The following is a 21,034-nucleotide window of genomic DNA, read 5'->3' as shown; positions in this document are numbered from 1 at the left end:
CATGTTAAAGGCATAGATATTTAAAATGGTTAGATCTTCTTGTTGGATAAACTTTTTTTAGGGTATAGTGTTCTTCTTCATCTCTTATAGTCTTTGGTTTAAAATCTAGTTTGCTACCCTAGTTTTCTTTTGATGTTCATTAGGTTGATAAATGGCTCTCCACCCCCTTATTTCAATCTGGATGTGTCCTTGGGTCTAAAATGAGTCTCTTGTAGATATCAAGGCTCTTGTTTTTTGTTTTTGTTTTTGTTTTTAATCTAAGCTGATACCCTGTGTCTTTTGATTGGAGCATTTAGTCCATTTATATTCAGAGTAATTATTGAAAGATATGAATTTAGTGTAATTGTATTACCTGTAAAGTTGCTGTTTTTGTAGATCATCTCTCTTCCTGTCTGGTCTATGTTACTTTCAGGATCTTTCTTCTCTGAAAAGGTCCCCCTTAGTATTTTTTGCAAGGTTGGTTTAGTGATCACAAATTCTTTTAGTTTCTGTTTGTCCTGGGAAAACTTTATCTCTCCTATTCTGAATGACAGCCTTCCTGGATAAAATATTCTTGGCTACGTATTTTTCTCACTTAGTACCTTTAATATATCATGCCAGTCCTTTTTGACTGCCAGACAAGTCTGCTACCAGCCTTACATTTCTACCCTTGTATGTTAAGGACCTCTTGTCCTAAGCTGCTTTCAGGATTTTCTATTTATCTCTGAAATTTGCAAGCTTCACTATTGTATGTTGAGGTGTTAACCTATTTTTATTGATTTTGAGGGGGTTTCTCTGCGCTACCTGGATTGAATGCCTGTTTCTTTCCCTGGATTAGGGAAGTTCTCAGCTATAACTTGCTCAAATATACCTTTGCCTCTCCCCCCGCCCCCCACTCTGGGCCCCTATTTTTCTAGTATTTCACTTTATGATATCACTGATTCTCAGATCCTTCCTTTGTGATCCAGTAGTTGTTTTTCTCTTTCTCTAAGCTTCCTTATTTTCCATCATTTTGTCTTCTATATCACTGATTCTCTCTTCTGCCTCATTTATCCTAGCAGTTAGAGCCTCCATTTTTATTGCATTTCAATTATAGCCTTTTTTATTTCAGCCCGATTAGATTTTAGTTCTTTTACTTCTATTAGATTTTAGTTCTTTTACTAAAGGATTCTTTAGTATTTTCTAAGCTTTTTTCAGGTCTAGCCAGTATCTTTATAATCATTGTTTTGAATTTTAGTCCCAACATCTTATATCTATATTGATTAAATCCTTGGCAGTGAGTACTGCCTCCTGTTCTTTCTTTTGGGGTGAGTTTTTCAGTCTCGTCATTATGTTCAGAAAAGAATAGAAGAAAGAGAGAAAATACAAAAATAGCAACAATAACACCAAAAATATACAAACAAAACAAATCAAAAGAAATGGAAATGAGAGAGAAAGAGAGAGAGAGAGAAACAAGAAGTAAAACAGAACACACAACAATAAACTAGATCCTGGGTGTATTTTGGTCTGTTTGTTAGAAGAATCTAGATCTCAAAATGGGAAAGAAAAACATATATATATATATATATATATATATATATATATATATATACACACACACACACACACACACACACACACAGAAAATAAAATTGAATACAATGAAAGGAAACAAAAAATTGCAATATATACATGTGTCATAAAAGTAAAAATAAAAATTAAAAGAGGCTTAAAAGTAGAATAAAATAGAAATAGATAAAATAAGAAAACAATTGAAAAGAAAAAAAAAAACCCTGACAGACTAAAGAATAATAATAAAAAAACAAACTGATGAATGCTATATACTGTTTTTCCCCAAGAGCTGAAGTTTTGCAGTTCTCTATGGTCAGTAATCTTGGTGTTAGCTTTATGTTCCTACTGGTCTTCTGAGGGAGGGGCCTGTTGTGCTGATTCTCAGGTGTCTTAGTGCTGGGTGGAATTGTACCCCTTCCTGCCGGGGGTTTGGGCTTAGTGGAAGCTACTGTGCATTTTACTATGTGGCACTGTTTTGCTCCCTGAAAGCTTTCAGCACCGATGGAGAGAATGAAAATGGTGATGCCCCAATCTCCAGCCCTGGAGCTGAAAGTTTGTGTCCCCACTCTTCAGTGAGCCCTCACAGAAAAACAATCACTCTTGTCTCCCTGGTTTCTGCCTGCACTCTGTGTTTACCCAGCAGATGACTGAGCATTTTTACTTCAAGTATGTGACCCAGTTTTGAGTCTCCAATCTTTATGGACTCCTGTGTTGTGGACCCATGCTGTTCCTCCTACAGGAGGGAGAGGGGTCTTGCCATGCTTCTTTCTTTTGCTGGACCCCTGCTTAGAGAGTGGTCCCTGTATGGTGTAGCTGTTTGGGGTTTATTGCAAAACCAAGCAGGAAGCTGGCACCTAGACTGGCTGTTTGCAGCCAACTTTCTTGCTCCAGTGCTTGGGAACTCTACTGTACTCAGGCACTCCATTCTTTTTGTGACCCCAGAGATCCTGAAACCACACTCTCTCACCAGGGATTCTGCCTGACTTTGCCATCTGAGCATCTTTCAGGTAGGGACATCCCTCACTAGAGCAGACTTCTAAACTTCCAATTTTGCACTTTGCTGCTTATATCACTTTCCAGTAGCTGGCTTATGGTGGCTCTCCCCATCACAGTTTATCTTCCAGAATATCACTTTGGATTCACATCTCCTCACCTCCTACCTTGCAAAAAGTGGTTGCTTTTCTATTTGTAGCATTGCAGCATTCTTTTCTCAGATCTCTGGTTGATTTCACAGATGCTAAGAATGACTTGATAACTATCTAACTGAATTCCAGGGACCAGGCAAAATTAATGTCCCCTACTCCTCTGCCATCTTAACTCCATCCCTTCTAGACTTTCTTGAATTTATTTTTTCATAGTATTCATTCATTTGCTTATTTCTTTGTCTCATTTGCTATACTAGATTCTAAATTCGGGATTCAAAATCCAGTATTACTTTATTTGCAATTGCTCACAGTCAAATGTATGTGACTGATATTCAGGATCTTTATAGTAAGAAACAAAGGCAAATGAGGTTGTGTAAATTCTCATTCACTGCTGAGGTAGAAGCAGCATTTTCTAGGAATAATGAAATATCTTCTATGTCTCTGCTTATTTTTCACTGCCATCTACTGGTTCCTGATGTTTTTGACTAAAATCCCTTAAGGAGATTTATCAAAGGACTTCTACAAAGAAAGAAATTATGAAGTCATAAAAATTATTAGAGGAAGTTCTTTTGAAGGAATAACTGCTTTCTTGATAGGCAAATCTACCTTAAATATACAAGAAAAATCACCAACTTCTAAAAAGAAAGTTTCCATTATATCTATTACAATATCCCCCAAGCATTATTAGGACTGAAAAACTTCCAGATCATCACCTACAACTTTTTATAAAATTAACATATAATGTATTATTTATTTCAGGGGTATAGGTCTGTGAAACATCAGTCTTACACAATTCACAGCACTCACCATAGCACATACCCTCCCCAATGTCCATCACCCAGCCGCCCTATCCCTACCCCCGCCCTTCCAGCAGCCCTTAGTTTGTTTCCTGAGATTAAGAGTCTCTTATGGTTTTTCTTCCTCCCCAGTTCCATCTTGTTTCATTTTTCCCTCCCTTCCCCCCATGAGCCCCACCCTGCTTCTTAAATTCCTCATATTAGAGAGATTATATGATAATTATCTTTTCTAACTAACTTATTTCCTTAGCATAATACCCTCTAGTTCCATCCACATCTTTGCAAATAGCAAGATTTCATTTCTTTTGATGGCTGCATAGTATTCCATTGTATATATATACCACATCTTCTTTATCCATTCATCTGTTGATGAACAACTAGGGTCTTTCCATAGTTTGGCTATTGCGGACATTGCTGCTATAAACATTTGGGTGCATGTACACCTTTGGAGACTACATTTGCATCTTTAGGGCAAATACCCAGTAGTGTGATTGCTGGGTTGTAGGGTAGTTCTATTTTCAACTTTTTGAGGAACATCCATGCTGTTTTCCAGAGTGGCTGCACCAACTTGCATTCCTACCAACAGTGTAGAAGGGTTCTTTCTCTGTATCCTCGCCAACATCTGTCATTTCCTGACTTGTTAATTTTAGCTGTTCTGACTGATGTGAGGTGGTATATCTCTGTGGTTTTGATTTGTATTTCCCTGATGCTGAGTGATGTTTAGCACTTTTTCATGTGTCTGTTGGCCATTTGAATGTCTTCTTTGTAGAAATATCTATTCATCTCTTCTGTCTATTTCTTGATTGGATCATTTGTTCTTGGGTGTTGAGTTTGATAAGTTTTTTATAGATTTTGGATACCAGCCCTTTATCTGATATGTCAGTTGTCTTTTGGTTTTGTTGACTGTTTCCTTTGCTGTGCAAAAGCTTTTGATCTTGATGAAGTGCTGATAGTTCAGTTTTGCCCTTTCTTCCCTTGCCTTTGGTGATGTTTCTAGGAAGGAGTTGATGTGGCTGAGGTCAGAGAGGTTGCTGCCTGTGTCGTCCTCAAGGATTTTGATGTATTCCTGTCTCACCTAGACATCTTTCATCCATTTTGAGTCTATTTGTGTGTGTGGCATAAGGAAATGTTCCAGTTTCATGTTTCTGCATGTGGCTGTCCAATTTTCCCAACACCATTTGTTGAAGAGACTGTCTTTTTTCCACTGGGCATTCCTTCCTGCTTTGTTGAAGATTTTTTTTTTTTTTTTTTAGATTTTATTTATTTATTTGACAGAGAGAGAGATCACAGGTAGATAGAGAGGCAGGCAGAGAGAGAGAGAGGGAAGCAGGCTTCCTCTTCTCTAACTAACTAGTTAGAGCCCGATGCGGGCAGAGAGCCCGATGCGGGACTTGATCCCAGGACCTGAGATCATGACCTGAGCCGAAGGCAGCGGCTTAACCCACTGAGCCACCCAGGCGCCCCTGTTGAAGATTATTTGACCATGGGGTTGAGGGTCTGTTTTTGGGCTCTCTATTCTGTTCTATTCTATTCTCTCTATTCTGTTCCATTGATTTGTCTGTTTTTGTTCCAGTACCATACTGTCTTGATGATTACAGCTTTGTAATAAGGCTTGCTGTCTGGAATTGTTATGTCGCCAACTTTTTCAACTTTCCTCTGGCTATTTGTGGTCTTTTCTGGTTCCATACATATGTTAGGATTATTTGTTCCAGTTCTTTGAAAAAGTTGATGGTATTTTGATAGAGATTGCATTAAACATGCAGATTGCTTTAGGTAACATAGACTTTTTCTCAGTATTTGTTTTTCCAATCCATGAGCATGGAACACTTTTCCATTTCTTTGTGTCTTCCTCAATTTCTTTCATGAGTACTTTATAGTTTTCTTAGTACAGTTTCTTTGCCTCTTTGGTTAGGTTTATTCCTAAGTATCTTATGGTTTTGGATACAATTATAAATGGGATCCTTAACTTCTCTTAACTTCTGTCTTAACAACTCCTTAACTTCTCTTTCTTCTGTCTTGTTGGTGTATAGAAATGCAACTGATTTCTGTCCATTGATTTTATATCCTGGCACTTGACTGAATTCTTCTATAAGTGCTACAAGTTTTCCAGTGGAGTCTTTGGGTTTTCCATGTAAAGTATCATATCATCTGCAAAGAGTGAGAGTTTGACTTCTTTGCTGATTCAGAGGCTTTTTATTTCTTTCTGTTGTCTGATTGCTGAGGCTAGGACTTCTAGTACTATGTTGAATAGCAATGGTGATAGTGGATAGCCCTGACATGTTCCTGACCTTAGGGGAAAAGCTCTCAGTTTTTCTCCATTGAGAATGATATTTGCGGTGGGTTTTTCATAGATGGCTTTGATATATTGAGGTATGAACCCTCTATCCCTACACTGTGAAGAGTTTTGATCGAGAAAGGATGTTGTACTTTGTCAAATGCTTTTTCAGCATCTATTGAGAGTATCACATGGTTCTTGTTCTTTCTTTTATTAATGTATTGTATTGCATTGATTGATTTGTGGATGTTGAACCATCCTTGCAGCTTAGGAATAAATCCTACATGGTCGTGGTGAATAATACTTTTAATGTATTGTTGGATCCTACTGGCTAGTATTTTGGTGAGCATTTTGCCATCCATGTTCATCAGGGACATTGGTTTGTAATTCTTTTTTTTTTTGATGGGGTTTTTGTTTGGTTTTGGGATCAAGGTAATGCTGGCTTCATAAAATGAATTTGGAAGTTTTCCATTTCTATTTTTTTTTTTTTTGGAACAGTTTCAGGAGAATAGGTATTAAATCTTCTTTAAATGTTTGGTAGAATTCCCCTGGGAAACTGTCTGGCTCTGGACTCTTGTTTGTTGGGAGATTTTGGATGACTGCTTCCGTCTCCTTACTGATTATGGGTCCATTCAGGTTTTCTTTTTCTTCTTGGTTCAGTTTTGGTAGTTTGTGCATTTCTAGGAATGCATCCATTTCTTCCAGATTGTGAAATTTGCTGGTGTATAGTTGCCCATAATATGTTCTTATAATTGTTTGTATTTCTTTGGTGTGGTTGTGATATCTCCTCTTTCATTCATGAATTTAGTAATTTGGGTCCTTTCTCTTTTCTTCCTGATAAGTCTGGTGAGGGGTTTATCAATCTTATTAATTCTTTCAAAGAACCAGCTCCTAGTTTTGTTGATTTTTTTTTACTGTTCTTTTGGTTTCTATTTCATTGATTTCTGCTCTGATCTTTATTATTTTTCTTCTTCTCCTGAGTTTAGGCTTTCTTTGCTATTCTTTCTACAGCTCTTTTAGGCATAGGGTGAGGTTGTGTACCAGAGACCTTTGTTTCTTGAGAAAGGCTTGTATTGCTATGTATTTTCCTTTCCAGACCACATTTGCTGTATCCCAAAATTTTGAAGAGTTGTGTTTTCATTTTCACTTCTTCCCATGAATTTTTAAAAATTCTTCTTTAATTTCCAGGTTGACTCTTTCATTCTTTAGTAGGATTCTCTTTAGCCTCCATGTATTTGACTTCTTTCCTATTTTGCCAGTATTTTGGTACTAGTTGAGACCTGATTTGTGACCTAGGATGTGATCTATTCTGGAGAATGTTCCATGTGCACTAGAGAAAAATATATATTCTGTTGCTTTGGATGGAATGTTCTGAATTTATCTGTGATGTCCATCTGGTCCAGTGTGTCATTTAAAGCCTTTTTTTTCCTTGTTGATCTTTTTTTTTCTTTCTTTCTTTCTTTCTTTCTTTTTTTTTTTTTTTAGGTGATCTGTCCATTTCAGTGAGGGGGATGTGTTAAAGTCCCCTACTATTATTGTGTTATTGTTGATGTGTTTCTTTGATTTTGTTATTAATTTGTTTATATAACTGGCTGCTCCCATGTTATGGGCATAGATATTTAAAATTGTTACATCTTCTTGTTGGACACGCCCTTTAAGTATGGTCCTTCCTCATCTCCTATTATAGACTTTGGCTTAAAATCGAATTGATCTGATATAAGGATTGCCACCCCAGCTTTCTTCTGATGTCCATTAGCATGGTAAATTGTTTTCCAACCCCTCACTTTAAATCTGGAGGTGTCATTGGGTCTAAATTAAGTTTCTTGTAGACAGCATATTGATGGGTCTTGTTTTTTTATCCATTCTGATACCCTGTGTCTTTGATTGGGGGTTTTTAGCCCAAATACCTTCAGGGTAGCTATTGAAAGATATGAATTTAGTGCCATTGTGTTGCCTGTAAGATGACTGTTACTGTATATTGTCTCTGTCTCTTTCTGATCTACTACTTTTAGGCTCTCTCTTTGGTTAGATGACCATTTCAATATTTCCTGTAGGGCTGGTTTGGTGTTTGCAAATTCTTTTAGCTTTTGTTTGTCCTGGAAGCTTTTTGTCTCTGCTATTTTCAATGACAGTCTAGGTGGATATAGTATTCTTGGCTGCATATTTTTCTCATTTAGTGCTCTGAATATATCTTGCCAGTCCTTTCTGGCCTGCCAGGTCTCTATGGATAGGTCTATTGCCAACCTAATATTCCTGCCATTGTATGTTATAGACCTCTTGTCCCTAGCTGCTTTCAGGATTTTCTCTTTGTCACTGAGGCTTGCAAGTTTTACGATTAGATGACAGGGTATTGACCTATTTTTGTTGATTTTGAAGGAGATTCCCTGTGCCTCCTGGATTTTGATGCTTATTTCTTTCCCCACATTAGGGAATTCTGTGCTATAATTTATCCCCATATACCTTCTGCCCCCTATCTCTTTCTTCTTCTTTTGGGATTATTCTAATAATTATTAATAATTATTCCAAATATTCTAATATTGTTTTTTCTTATGGTATCACTTCTCTATCAAATTCTCCCCTTGTGGTCCAGTATTTCTTTTTTTCAGCATCTTTATTTTCCATAATTTGGTCTTCTGTATCACTAATTCTCTCTTCTGTCTCAGTTATCCTAGCAGTAAGAGCCTCCATTTTTTAATTACACCTTATTAATAGCTTTTTAAAATTTCAGCTTGGTTAGATTTTAGTTATTTCTCCAGAGAGCATTTTTATTTCTCCAGAATGGGATTCTCTAGTATCCTCTTTTTTTTTTTTTTTTTAAGCCCAGCTAGCATCTTGATAATCATCATTCTGAACTCTGGTTCTGACATCTTACTAATGTCCATATTGATTAGATACCTAGTCATCAGTACTGCCTCTTGTTCTTTTTTTTTTTTTTTTTTTTTTTGAGGTAACTTTTTCCACCTTATCATTTATCCAGGTAAGAGTAGATGAATGAGAAAACAAAATACTAAAAGGGTTGCAACAACCTCAGAAAAATATATGCTAATCAAATCAGAAGAGACCCAAAATTGGGGGGAGAATAAAGGAGAAAGAAAAAAAGAGAAAACAAAATATGATTAGAACAGAGCCACACACTTGATTTTGGGTATATTTTGGTCTGCTAGAAGAAATGGCCTCCCCAAACTTTAAAGAAAGAAAACTTTTTATATATATAAAAAGAAGGGTAAACATGATGAAGGGATGGAATATGATTGTAAAGATGAAAATTAAAAAAGATTATAAAAAAGGAATTGATGAGATAATTTGGTTGAAAAAGGAAAAAAGGGAAAAAAAACAAACAAACAAGAGAATGTGATCAGCCTGGAAACTAGAACAAAGCCATATACCTAGGTTTAGGGTATATTTTGATCTGTTAGAAGAAACTATCCCAAAATTTTAAAGAAAGAAAGACTTATATGTATACAAAAAATAAGGTTAAATGCAATGAAGGGATAGAATATGAGTATAATAATGAAAATTTAAAAAAGATTTTTAAAAGGTATTGATAAGATAAAATAGTTTAAAAGGTTAAAATATGAAAGAGGAAAATTTTTAAAAAATGGAATAAGAGAAAATAAAATTTAAAAAATTTAATTTTGAAAGACTAAAGAATCATAGGGGAAAGCTATGAATTCTATGTGTTTCATTCCCCTAGCTCTGGAGTTCCATGGTTCTCACTGATCAGTGAATTTTGTCTTGGCTGGATATTCTTGCTGGTCTTCTGGGGGTAGGGCCGGTTGCAGTGATTCTCATACGCCTTTTTGCTAGGTGGAATTGCACCACCCTTGCCAGGGGCCAGGATAAGTAATCTGCTCAAGTTTGCTCTTGGTAGCTTTTGTTCCCTGAATGTTTTCCATACAGTTTTAGAGGAGGAGAATACAGATGGCAGCCTCTCAGTCTCTGTTCTGGAGTAGCTGAGAGCTCAGGGCCCCACTCCTCAGTGCACCCTCAGAGAAAAGCAGTTAATCCCTCCTGTCACTCTGGTCTCCAGCCACACTCCATGCTTACCCAGCCTTTGATCGAGTGTTTCTGTCTCTGGTCATGGCCCCGTTTGGAGTCTCCAAACCCAGCCGATTCCTGTAGTGCACTCCTGTGCCACTCCTCCTGGAGGAAGAAGGAGGGAGTCTCCCTGGATCTGTCACTTGTGGGGGTTGCTGCTCGAAGAGCAGTGGCATGGGTGTGTGGGGAATCACAGTTTGTGACAATCCCAAGCTGAGAGCCCACTCCTTGGCTCCATCTCTGCTGTTGGCTTCCTGGGGCCAATACCTGGGAGCTCTGTCACACTTAGACATCTCTGGTCTTTCTTGTCCTGTGCATTATGAAACCACACTTTCATGGTGAGGGCTCCATCCCCTGTTTAGCATCTGGAGTGAGGTTCCTCAGTGGAGCAGACTTCTAAAAGTTCCAATTTTGTGCTCTGCTGCTTTACCACTTGCCGGGAGCCAGCCCCTCCCCCTGCAGGCTATCTTCCTGTATATCATCTTGGATTCACTTCTCTGCACACCCTACCTTCCAGAAAGTGGTTGCTTTTCTGTTCCTAGAATTGCTGCTTCTCTCTTGAATTTCCTGTTGAGTTTTTAGGTGTTCAGAATGGTTTAAACTCTCTAGCTGAACTCCTGGGACCTGATGAAATTTAGGTCTCCTACTCCTCCACCATCTTGCTCCTCCCCCGACCACCTACAACTTTTAAGGCATAAAATAATTTTAACTTCTAGCCAACAATTCTTATCACAATTCTTTTTTTTTTTTTAAGATTTTATTTATTTATTTGACACAGAGAGATCATAAGTAGGCAGAGAGGCAGGCAGAGAGAGTGAGAGGGAAGCAGGCTCCCTGCTGAGCAGAGAGCCCGATGCGGGACTCGATCCCAGGACCCTGAGATCATGACCTGAGCTGAAAGCAGCAGCTTAAACCACTGAGCCACCCAGGCGCCCCTCTTATCACAATTCTTACCACAATCACTGGCAAACTCATTTTAAACTATATAACAATATAGCACAATACATCTGGTTGTTAATTATACACTTTATATGTGTGTGCTAGGTTTTGAAAATGGAGGAGGACAGATAAAAGCCAGGGCTTATCCCCAGAGAAGAAAATTGTAAATTATGGGGGGAGGAGGTGGAAGAAATTTCTTATCATTTATATTTTTCTAAGTTTATACAAAACACTTCAACAAAATAAATTCAAAATTTACTTAATCTCCATAGGAAAAAAGTTATTTTTTTGCACTTTGAATTTATTAAAATAAATTCAGATTGAATTAGCTTTCCAAGGTGCTAATAGGATTTAGACTTTTGATATGTCTTATTATTGAGTCTTGTGTTCTTTTGTGGACTATTTCAGAGAGAATAAATTGCTGAGGTATTTTTAAAAATCACAGTATAGTTAACATAATAATAGCCTCACTTTTTTTTTTTTTTAGTAAACTATATGACACGTTGCTGTTCCAAAGCTGGACATTTTATTATATAAATATACCTACCATTTTTATAAATCATTAAAAATTTTCTCACCACTATAACAAAATGGAAAGTAAAGGATTTTTAAAACATAGAACTAAGGAACGCAAGGTTAGAGATTAGTTACCATGTCTAAATTTACTCAAAAACAAAGCAAAGATGGTATAGACTTTACCTTCATAATTTTCATGGTAATTAGAGAAAGAGAAGATAGATGTTTTGTGAATTAACTAATTGTTTTAACATATGCAGGATAAATTGTCTATTTTTTTTATTATTGCCTTTCAGTGGTTGATAGCACCAGATACATCCACTCCACATATACATATATTGCATAAATATAATACATATTTATTGTCAGAGCCAAATACTGTACCTAATGGCCTGCAACAGATACTTGAGTGCCAAGGTAGGGCTCGTTGCTGATTAACTGGCCTCAGAACCATGGTTTGTTAGTCAGAGTGTTATCATTTGTTAATATACTCACAAAGAATTTGAGTTTTCTAAATTTCTGATTTTATGTTTTCTAAAAACCCAACACCTATTCACTTTTTAAAAGAGATATAATGGCGTATAACATTGTATAAGTGTACATTAAAATGATTTGATATATATATATTGTGAAATAATCAGCATAAGTCTCACTAACAGCCATCACCATACATTTTTTCTTGTAATGAGAAGTTTAAAGATTTACTCTCAGCAACTTTCAAATAGGCACTACAGTATTCTTAACTATAGTCACCATGCCGTACATCATAACACCAGGACTTAATTGCCTTATAACTGGAAGTTTGTATCTTTTGACTACCTCCACACATTTCATTCCCTTCCCCATTACACCTCCACTTCTGGCAACTGCCAATCCTTTCTATGTATCTATGAGTTTCTTTCTTTCTTTCTTTTTCTAACTGAATAAATTTGACATGTAACATTGCAAAAATTTAAGGTATACAAATGTGTTATTTTGATATATTTATATATTGAAATATGATTGCCATTATATTTATCACATTATAGTATAGTGTTGTCTATATTTACTATGCTTTAGCTCTCTATAGCTTATTTACTACTTGTTACAAGTTTGTACCTTTAAACAACATGTCTTATTCCCCCATCTCCCAGTAACCACCATTTTAGTCTGCCTTTTTATAGGTTTGACCTTTTCAGATTCCATATTTAAGTGATAATCATACATTATTTGTCTTCCTCTGTTTGACTCATCTCACTTAGCATAATGTGTTCATGTTATTGCATCCATGTTATTGCAAATTGTAGGATATCCTTCTTTCTCACGGCTGAGTGATAATCCATTGTGTACATATACCACACCACATCTTCTTTGTCCATTTATCTGTTGATAGGCATTTAGGTTGTTCCCATATCTTGACTATTGTGAATAATGATGAAGCAACATGAAAGTGCATATGTCTTTCTGAAATCCTTTCCTTTGGATAGAATCCAGAAGTGGGATTGCTAGATCATATAGTAGATCTCTTTGTAATTTTTTTGAGAATCCCCATATTGTTTCCCATAGTAGTAGGACTAATTTACTTTCTTTTTAAAAAAAAAAAGCTTTCTTTGTTTTTATTTGAGAAAGGGAGAGGGAGAGGAGTGAGGAGCACAGGGAGAAGTAGTACTCAAGCAGGCTCCATGCTGAGCACAGAGCCTTATGCAGGGCTCAATCCCAGGACCCTGAGATCATGACTTGAGCTGAAATTAAAAGTCAGCAGCTTAACTAACTGAACCACCCAGGAGTCCCCAATTTACATTCTTAAAACAGTACATTAGAGTTCCCTATTAACCATGTTCCCCCCAGCACCTATTGCCCTTTGTCTTGATGACAGTTATTCTAGCATATTTGAAGTGATGTCTCATTGTGGTTTTAAACTATAGTTCCTTGGTGATTAGGGATGTTGAACATCTTTTCATGTGCCTGTTGTCCATTTTGATTCTAGGAATTTATCCATTTCTTCCAGGTTGTCCAGTTTGTTGGCATTTAGTTTTTCATAATGCTCTCTTACAATTGTTAGTATTTCTGTAGTGGTGTCTCCTCTCTCATTCATGATTTGATTTATTTGGGCTTTCTCACTTGCTCTTTTTTTTGAAAAGTTTAGCTAGAGGTTTATCAATTTTACTGATTCCCCCCCCCCAAGTACTCCAGGTTTTGTTGATCTGTTCTATTGGTTTTTTAGTTTCTATAGCATTTATTTGTTCTCTGATCTTTATTATTTACTTTCTTTGCTGCTTTTAGGTTTTATTTGTTGTTCTTTTTCTAGGTCCTTCAGGCATTAGGGTTATGTTGTTTGAGATTTTTCTTGCTTTTCAATTTCAGAATTTGTTGAGGCTTGTTTTGTGGGCTAATTTGTGATCTATTCTGGAGAATGTTCCATGTGTACTTGAAAATAATGTGCATTCTGCTGTTTTAGGATGGAATTTTTTTCCTTTTCCTTTCCTTTCTTTTCTTTTCTTTTTTTAAATAAGCTCCACATCAGCATGGAGCCCAATGAGGGGCTTTCACTCCCAACCCTGAGATTAAGACCTGAGCTGAGATCAAGAGTCAGATGTTTAACCAACTAAACCACTCAGGCACCCATAGGATGGAATGTTCTGAATATATCTGTTAGGTCCATCTGGTCCAGTGTGTCATTCAAAGCTATTGTTTCCTTATTGATTTTCTTTTAGATGGATCTAGCAATTGATGTAAGTGGGGTATTAAAGTCTCCTACTAATGTCTTATTATTGATTAGTTCCTTTATATTTGTTATTAACTGTTTCATATATTTTGGTGCTCCCTTGTTGGCTGCATATTTATAATTATTATGTCTTCTTGTTGGATTGTCCCCATTATTATTATATAATTATTATATAATGTCCTTCTTTGTTCTAAAGTCTATTTTATCTCAGTATTGCTACTCTGGCTTTCTCTTGACAACCATTTGCATGGTAGGTATTTCTCCATCCCCTCACTTTTAACCTGCAGGTGTCTTTAGGTCTAGAATGAGTCTCTTGTAGCCAACATACAGATGGATCTTGTTTTTTTAAAAATCCATTCTGTCACCCTATGTCTTTTGATTATAGGATTTAGTCCATTTATATTCAAAGTAATTATTGATAGATATGTATTTGTTGTCATTTTGTTACTTGTTTTGTGTTTTTTTCTGAAGATTTTCTCCAATCCTTTCTTGTCTTTTATGGTTTGCTAGTTTCCTTTACTGATATGTTTGGATTTAACTTTTTATTTTTTAAGATTTTATTTTTATTCATTTGACAGACAGAGATCACAAGTAGGCAGAGAGGCAGGCAGAGAGAGAGAGAGAGAGAAGCAGGCTCCCTGCTGAGCCGAGAGCCCGATGTGAGCCTCGATCCCAGAACCCTGAGCCATGACCTGAGCCAAAGGCAGAGGCTTAACCCACTAAGCCACCCAGGCACCCGGATTTAACTTTTTTATTCTTTGCATACTTAATGGTTTTTTATATATAGTTACTATAAGGTTTTTATATAACCTCTTCTGCATAGAGCTGTCTGTATTAAGTTTAAGTTTGAAAGTCCATTCTTTAGTCCTCTCCTCTGCATGGTTTAGGTATATGGTGTCATATTTACTTTTTATTTATTTATTCATTTTTCAAAGAGTTTATTTATTTGTGTGTGTGTGAGAGAGAGAGAGAGCATAAGCAGGGGAAATGGCAGAGGCAGAGGGAGAAGCAGGCTCCTTGCTGAGCAAGAAGCCTGATGTGGGACTTGATCTCAGGACCCTGAGCTGAAGGGAGATGCTTAACTGACTGAGCCACCCAGGCATCCCATATGGTGTCATATTTTATATCCTTTTGAGTTCCTTGGCTGATTTTTTTATAGAAATATTCACTTTTAGTGCTTTTGTGCTTCCTGACTTCATCCTGTGATTTTGGTCTTTTCTTTCCACTCAAAGATTTCCTTTTACTATTTCTTCTAGGGCTGGGTTAGTGGCCGTGAAATCTTTTAGTTTTTGTCTGGGAAACCCTTTCCCTTTCCTTCTATTTTTAACAATAGCCCTGCTGGATAGAATATTCTTGGCTGCAAGTTTTTCCCCATTCAGCACATTTATTCATTCATTATATTCATTTAGCCAGCATAAAGTACATCATGTTTTTGATGTAGTGTTCAATTTATTAGTAACATATAACACCCAGTGTTTATCACCACATGTGTCTTCCTTAATACCTACCACCTGGTTACCCCATCCTCCCACACCCCTCTCTTCTGTAACCCTCAGTTTGTCTCCCTCTCTGATTTCTTCCCATTCAGTTTTCCCTCCCTTCCTCTGTGGTCCTCTGTGCTATTCCTTATGTTCCACATATGAGTGAAACCATATGATAATTGCCTTTCTCTGCTTGGCTTATTTCACTTGGCATAATCCCCTCCAGTTCCATCCATGTCAATGTACATGTTGGGTATTCATCCTTTCTGATGGTTGAGTAATATTCCATTGTATATATACACCACATCTTCTTTATCCATTCATCTGTTGAAGGGCATTTTGGCTCTTTCCACAGTTTGGCTATTGTGGACATTGCTGCTATGAACATTGGGGTGCATGTGCCCCTTCTTTTCATTACATCTGTATTTTGGGGGTAAATACCCAGTAGTGCATTTGCTAGGTTATAGGGTAGCTCCATTTTAATGTCTTGAGAAAACTCCATACAGTTTCCCAGAGTGGCTATAAGAGCTTTCATTCCCACCAACAGTGTAAGAGGGCTCCCATTTCTCCACATCCTCACTGACACTTTTTTCCTGTGTTGTTAATTTTTGCCATTCTAACTGGTTTAATGTGGTCATGTCACTCCCCTCTGGCTTGGAAAGTTTCTGCTGAAAAGTCTGGTAATAGCCTTATAGGGTTTCCTTTGTATGTATGTAACTGTCTTCCTTTGTCTTGTTGACTCCAATTTTTTAAAAAAATCACTATATTTTGCCATTTTAATTATAATATGTCTTGGTGTGGATCTGCTTTTGTTGATCTTGTTGGGGGTCCTCTGTGCTTCTTGAATATGGATATCTGTTTCCTTCCCCAGATTAGGGAAGTTTTCAGCTATTATTTCTTCAAATAAATTATTTGCCCCCTTTTCTCTCTCTTCTGAATTTCCTATAACACGAATGTTACTACATTTGATGGAGTCACTGAATTCCCTCTGTATATTCTTGTTTAGCATAGTTTTTCTCTGGTTCAGCTTGATTACCTTCCATTACTTTGTCTTCTAGGTCATTAATTCATTCTTCTGCTTCTTCTAGCCTGCTATTCTCCCCACCAAACACGTGTCTCATTTTGGTTTTTGAGCCCTTTATCTCTATGTTATTCCTTATCTCTGTGTTAATGATCTCACTGATGTTCTCCACTCTTATCACATCTGGGTAGTATCTTTATGATCATTAAAACTTTAAATTTTCCATCAGGTACATTACTTATATCTGTTTCATTTAGATCTCCAGCGATGGCCGTGGCCAGTTCTTTCCTTTGGGACAAATTCCTCTGTGTTCCCATTTTGTCTAAGTCTCTGTTCCTTTTTATCTGTGTAACATAAGTCTGTCATGTCTCCTGTTCTTGAGGATAATGGCTTTATGAAGAATAGGTCCTGTAGTGTCATGCAGTGTAGTGTCCCTTGTTCTTTAGGGCCTCTGCTTTTGGGAGTGTCTCTAGTGTGTGCTGTATGTGCTTTGCTGTTGTGCCCTGACCACTTTATCCTTCAAGCCAGTCAGCTGCAGAGGCTCTCTTTCCCTGTCATAGGTAGTGTTTGGTCCTTGGCCTGAATGTTGCGCATTTTAACTAGGTGTGCTCTGGTCTGTTTGTGAAATGAGAACCGTCACTGCCACCACCACTGGAACCAAGGCCTCAGAAAACTTCTGGGTCAGGAACTGTGGTGTTGGCAGGGGCTTGGGCCAGTCTTTTGAGGGAACCCCCACCCCCACCCCCATGCTGGGACTCATGAGGGTCAGCAAGACTGGGAAGGGCAGTTCCACTGGAGTGCAGGGGACAGGGCTTGGTGTAGGTTAGATAGTAAGTGTGAGTGCTGTGCTGGTTCCCACAGGTGGTCCTGTGCTTACGCTGAGAGATAGGTGAGGGAAATGGCTCTGCCAGTTCCTTTGCTCCTGGAGAGGGCTGTCTGTGAGTACTGCCTCTCTGGCATGTGCTCTAAGATGAACAACCTCTTCACCGTGTGCCCCATGTGCTCTTCAGATCACTGTTTCCACAATGTGTCCATGGGCTGTTTGTCCTTCCTTTTCTCCAAGAGTAGCCCCAATGTCCTCCAAGCTCTCCCAGAGCCAAGCATGCCGACCTTTATAATCTGAGCTTTAAATACCGTGGTAGCAAGAACTCATGAAATTTGGGCTTTCTCACTTTCCAAGCCAATTTCTATAGGGATTTCCTTTCCCTGTGTGGTAGTGTGTCCCTTGCCCTTCTCCAGGACTATAGCTCCCTGTGTTTCTCTCCCAAGCTGCATCTCTACACTTCCAACCTTCTTTGATGTGGCCTCTTTTCTACCTTTAGTTGTGGAGTTTGTTCTGTCAGTCTTCACATTGCCTCTAGAGTATTTAGGACGATATGAGTTACGAGTTGTATTCATGGGACACAGGGAACCTAGGGTCCTCCTACTCTGCTCCCATATTCCCTTCTCTGGAGATCTTTCCTTTTCTTTCTTTTTTTTTTTTAAGATTTTATTTATTTGACAGACAAAGATCACAAGTAGGCAGAGAGGCAGAGAGGCAGGCAGAGAGAGAAAGCAGGTCCCTGCTGAGCAGAGAGCCCAATGTGGGGCTTGATCCCAGGATCGTGGGATCATGACCTGAGCTGAAGGCAGAGGCTTTAACCCACTGAGCAACCCAGGTGCCCCAGTTCTTTCCTTTTTCTTAATGAAGGTTTTTCATCACTATAAACTTATAGTGGTACTGCTTTTGCTGCCTCCCATAAGATTTGCTGTATTGTATTTTCATTCATTTCAAGGCATTTTTTTTTTTTACCAATAGTTTGATAGCATGTTGTTTAATCTCCATACATATGTAATTTTCTAGTTTTCTTTTTGTAATTTTTAGCTTTAGAATATTATCAGAAAAGTTACTTTAAATGATTTGAAACTTATCATATTTACTAAGACTTGTTTTGTGGCTTAACATACAATCTGACCTGGAGTGTTCCATTGAGAATGTCTGTTCTGCTTTTGGGTGGAAGTCTGTAAATGTCTGTTCATCTGGTCTTAGACTCCAAGTTAGACCAGATGAACAGACATCCAATGTTTTTTGTCTTGTTGATTTTCTGTCCAATCTATCCATTGATGAAAGTGGGTGGGGACTGACATATCCTACTATTACTGTCTATTTCTACCATTAACATTTGCTCTACATATTTAGGTGCTCCTAATTTGGATGAATAAATATTTACAAGTGTTACTCGTTTGACCCCTTCATCATTATACAGTGACTTTGTCACTTATTAGTCTTTGTTTTAAAGTATGTTTTGTCAGACAAGCATAGCTATGTCAACTTTTGGTTTCCATTTGTAACAGCTTCCTTCTCCTCATTCCTGAGCTTATGTGTGTCCTTAAAGCTGTAGTATTTCTAGTAGGCAGCATAGTTGGGTCTTGTTTTCTTCAATTCGTCCAACTATTCTGTTTTGATTGGGGAATTCAATTCATTACATTTAATTATTGGTAGGCAAGACCTTACTAATATCTCATAATTGTTCTCTGGCTGTTTTATAGTTCCCTTGTTCTTTTCTTCCTCTCTTGCAGTCTTTCTTTGTGAGTTGTTCATTTTTTGTAGCTATTCACTTTAATTCCATTTTTTAAAAATTTATTTATTAGACACACAGAGAGAGATCACAAGTAGGCAGAGAGCCAGGCAGAGAGAGAGAGAAGCAGGCTCCCCACTGAGCAGAGAGCCCAACGTGGGACTCAATCCCAGGACCCTGAGATCATGACCTGAGCCGAAGGCAGAGGCTTAACCCACTGAGCCACCCAGGTGCCCCTCCATTTCTTTCTTTTTTTTTTTTTTTTAAGATTTTATTTGAGAGAGAGAGAGCACGAGCGAGCATGCTAACGCAGAAGCAGAGGGTGAGGGCACAAGGAGAGGGAGAAGCAGAGTGCCTGCTGAGCGGAGATCCCAATGTGAGGCTTAATCTCAGGACCTTGAAATCAAAACCCCAGCTGAAGGCATATGCTTAACTGACTGAGACACCCAGGTGCCCCAGTTCTCTTTGTGCATCTATTACAGGTTTTGCTGTGTAGTTATCATGAGTCTTACATGGAACATCTTTAAATCCATTAGTCCATTTTATGCTAACAATGAACTCTCCTACAAAAACTTTACTTCATTCTCCTTTTGTGTATGTCACCACTTGAATCTTTAGTATGAACAAATTACTGTAGTTATTTTTACTACCTGTCTTTCAACTTTTATACTAGATTTATAAATGATGGACCCACCAGCATCACATTATGCAGAATCTATGCATTTATTTTGGTCAGTGAGATTGATACTTTTTCTTTTCTTTTTAGATTTTATTTATTAGAGAGAGGGCACAGGCAGAGGGAGAAGCAGGCCCCCTGCTGAGCAGGGAGCCTGATGTGGGACTTGATCCCAGGACTCTTGGATCATGACCTGAGCAGAAGGCAGACATTTTACCAACTAAGCCACCCAAGCATCCCTCAATGTTTTGTATTTACTAATACCCTTTCATTTCAGCTTGAAGAAGTCACTTTAACATTCCTTGTAAAGCTTGTTCAGTGGTGATTAATTCCTTCAGCTTTTGCTTACTTGTAATACTCCCACTTTTAATTCTGAAGGACAATTTTGCTATGTATTCTTGGTTGGCAGTCACGAGTTCCTATTTGTTGTGGCACTGCAATGGGGGATGGGGTTTATAAGACTGTGTCGTTGCTGCTTCTGCCCACTTGAGTGTGGGTTTTTCTCTCATTAACCTGATGGATAGGAATTGCTTGGCTACTAGTGTCTGGATTTCTCTTAGAGGGAATTGTTCTGTACACAGCTGTAGATTCAGTGTGCCCATGGTAGGAGGTGAGTTTAGGAGCCTCCTATCTCACCACTTTCTACTGGAACCAATTCCTCTCTCTTTTTTTATTTGAGGATGTAAAATTTAAAATGTTTAGAATAGCAGTTATTTAATTAATATGGAACAATTTATATGGAACAATTTTTTGTGGACATTAGCACAGATCTTTCTGAATAGGTTTTTGATCTGTATCCCTTTTTTTTTTTTTTTTTTTTAATTTATTTGAGAGAGAGAGAACAGTGAGAGAGCATAAGCAGGGGAGCAGCAGAGGGAGAGAGAAGCAGACTCCCTGCTGAACAGGGAGCCTGATGCGGCGCTTGATCTCAGGACCCTGAGATCATGGCATGAGTCAAAAGCGGGTACCCAACTGACTGAACCAACCAGGTACCCCCTGTATCTTTTTTTAATAGGACAGCAGGTACTAAGGAATGTACTCAAGTGACCAGTGTAACCAACTGATCAAGACATTATACTGGCTGGTCTGGCATTAGCCCGCGGCCATAATTTGGGTTAATCACCTTTCACAAAATAGATCCAATTGCTAACAAGGGGACTGGGTGACAGTACAAGAAACTAAGTGCAAATTTAGTGTTAAATGTAAAAAAGACTCAAGTTGTGAATCACTAACACTTTGGTGTATGATCAGTAACACATTTCTACTTAGTCTGGTGGCTAACTTAAATTCCCATTACTCTTACCGAAAATAAGCTATTCACCAGAAGAATTTAGGTGTCTTTAAAAGTTTTAGT

Source organism: Meles meles, chromosome 9 (assembly GCF_922984935.1).
Source record: "Meles meles chromosome 9, mMelMel3.1 paternal haplotype, whole genome shotgun sequence".
Taxonomy (NCBI): domain Eukaryota; kingdom Metazoa; phylum Chordata; class Mammalia; order Carnivora; family Mustelidae; genus Meles; species Meles meles.
Note: the sequence above shows the minus strand (reverse complement) of the source record.